Source organism: Pithys albifrons, chromosome 1 (assembly GCF_047495875.1).
Source record: "Pithys albifrons albifrons isolate INPA30051 chromosome 1, PitAlb_v1, whole genome shotgun sequence".
Classification (NCBI taxonomy): domain Eukaryota; kingdom Metazoa; phylum Chordata; class Aves; order Passeriformes; family Thamnophilidae; genus Pithys; species Pithys albifrons.
In genome coordinates, this window is record NC_092458.1 from 112,387,336 (window position 1) to 112,390,537 (window position 3,202).

The following is a 3,202-nucleotide window of genomic DNA, read 5'->3' on the forward strand; positions in this document are numbered from 1 at the left end:
CCCTCAATTTTCTTTTCAAAGCCTTTTGAAAGTGCTGCACAGCCTTGACCCACTTCCCATTTTGAACATGACCATACTTTCCCTTCTAGAAACACAGAATGTTTCTATCTTTCACGAACATTTTATGTTTGTGTCACATCTTACTCTTGAAAAATCTTGTTGGGACCCAGGATTACCATAAGTGACTATCACAGCGGCACTACAATGAAAAAAAATATCTTGATTCAAATGCTGTGTTGTTTCCTTGATTCCTGACCAGAGATCCTTGTATTAATTTTCATCTGCACTGTGCTTGGCTGCAAAACTGTGAACCACTGTGATGTCCCTCTCATCCAGTCTTTGTCTTGCTTGTTTTTAAGCTGATTATAAGCTAAGGACAGGGCAAGGTCTGACTTCATGGTGTGCCTGCCCATGGCAGAGGGGTTGGAACTAAATGATCTTTGAAGTCCCTTCCAACCCAAACCATTCTATGGTTTTATTCTACAATTCTCTGGTGCTTAAAACATGGTGGGTCACTTACTTAGGTTTTTTTTGATATGTCATACAAAGAGGAACAACTCCTAGTCACAGCGGGCTTGCAAATCCACTTAGAGTAAGTGGATTACAGTAAGGCTTTTATAACATCAATGATTGCTCTATTGCAGAACATTTAGGTTATGCTTATTTCTATTATTTTGCCTTTGAATTAAACAGTTGGAGCAGACAGCCAAGGAAAACACAGGTGTTATTTCTAATAATCCAATTCCAGAGCAAGTTAATGAGAGAAATAAGTAGTTTAACAGCTTTTAGAAATTGAATTAGACTTTTTTAACAAGAAATTCCATGGTCAATTCATTAATTATCTTGGTATTCTGAGATCTCAGATTTGGAGCCTTCCTCCTGCATTAGAAACACCATCAGCTCAGTCTGTATCTATAAGCAAATCCTGCACGTGCCTATGGATAGTGGATAAGATATGCCCTTGTGACAGATCAACCTCAACCAACAGCCAAACACCCACCCTGACTCCTCTCACTCCTTTCCTGCAGGATGGGGAAAAAATAAAAGGAAGGCAAGACTTATGAATTGAGATAATGATGGCTTGAAAGGGAAAGCTGTGATGCATGCAAAGAAACATTCCCTAGTTCCCATCAGCAGGCAGATTCTTTAGCTACCTTTTGGGAAGCTACACCTCAATATGCACAACAGCTGCCTGGGAGGACTGCCATAACCATAAATAACTGCCCTTCCTGTCCCTGTCACCAAGGTTTTAATGCTGAGCATGACATCGAATGGTCAGTTTGGGTAGCTGTGTCTACTCTGTCCCCTCCCAAGCTCCAGGTCATCCCCAGCTGAGTCCTCTGGGAGGGCCTGAGGGAGAGAAAAGCCTGGAGAGAAAGCAAATACTGTTCAACAACAGCCAAAAAAGTGATGTGTCATCAACCTTGTCTTGCCCACAAATGCAAAGCACAGTACCATGAGGGCTGCCCTCGAGAATATGAGTCCATCCTAGCCAGATCCAGTACAATCTCAGCCCTTATTCCATACTATTCATATCATGTGTGACCTGAGAATCATCTGATATCTTGAAGTATCCTCTGTCCCATTCATACGTTATTTAATTTCTATACCCTAAATGAACCTTTTCATTTTATCTATTTCTCTTCCCTGAAATTCCTCTTACAAACACTTACATTACATATTTAAACCATCTTTATATTCAATAGTCAGCTTTATGCATCCTCTATGAACACTATATCTTTATATATGCCAAGGGACAAGATATTATCCCCTCATTCCGTGCTCCCCTTCCCCCAAATTTCCATAAGGACAGTTGATGACTTTGGTCCTGTCTGTCAAGGAGATCACTCAGGAGAGGAGAACCAGCAATTTGGATTGTTGAGCGCCAAGACCCCTTGGGGTGGGACAGTGCTGCACTCACATGGTTCCTTGTGGGGCTCATTGTCTGTTGGTTCACATGATTCCTGCTGTATCACTTCCTGTAGCGTACAAATCAAATAATGGATTATCTTGCCCTGGGGATAAATCTCCTTGAGGGATACAGCAGATTTCCACTTTCTCCTGCACCACCCACAAAGGGCACCTGGGGCCCTGAGCAAAGACAATCCCACAAATGCACTTTCCTTTTGCCAAGGTAGAGCAACCCACACTGCTTTTCCCAGTCACCTATATCTACTATGGGGATCTCATCTCCACCTACAGTGTGTTGGTGCCTGGTTTGGGCAGAACTAGGGCAGTTAGTGGATGTTCTGGTATCATAAATTTAAGTTTTACTGCATCCATTCCCCTTTGCTCTGAGCATAGCCTGTAACAGCCCATTATATCAGACAGTCTTTCCAAAGGCTTCTGGGTGAGAGGAAACATGGTGTGCCAAATCAGTGCCATGTTTCTTGGGCCAGGAACACAGACTGGATTCTTCCTGGGGTACCATGACACAGAACTTGACTCTCAAGGCTCAGAATGGCATCAGAAGCAATGGAATGGTGTACAGGGTATGTCTCCAGTCACCCAATAGATGATTCCACCATGGTAAACACACAGCACTTGCCCTGGAAGGCTCAGAACTGTGGTCCAGAATAGCCAATTTGCCAAGTCTCACCATATTGATATCCCAGACAGCTCCCTCCCTCTGTTCCAGGGAGACTTTACTCACATGGCTCACTAGATTGCAGTGCTCGTTTCACAGCCTCAACAGTCAGGGCCCATTCCTTATTCACAAACCCATTTTTTCATTGTAACTCTCCCAGTTATTATCCTTATTTTGAATTCTTCAAGCATTTTCATCCTATTTTTTCCCCATGCCCTGTAGAGGAGTGTGGTGAAAGGTGGGCATCTGGCTGCTGGCCAAGGTTAACCCACCACAGTCCTCTTTTTGGCACCCAACATGGGGTATGCAGATTTTAACCTGTAATGTCCTAATCTGCAGTCAAATGCTGCTGGCCCAGGTCAATCCAGCACAACCCAAACCTGCTCCCTTTAAGACATTTCTCCTAGCTAGAGAAGGCTTTTGCCTAGAGCAAAGGTCAGGCTTGCCTCAGATGACCTCTTCTCTGAGTTTTTGAGTATAATATCATAGAACAATGCAAAGCTGCTGAGAAATGCATGTGACTAGCACTTCTGCCCACAAGGACAAGACAGCCTATCAAGGTGTTGAACACATTCAGTGAAACTTGGTTAAATAAATAATCTTTTACATCAACCT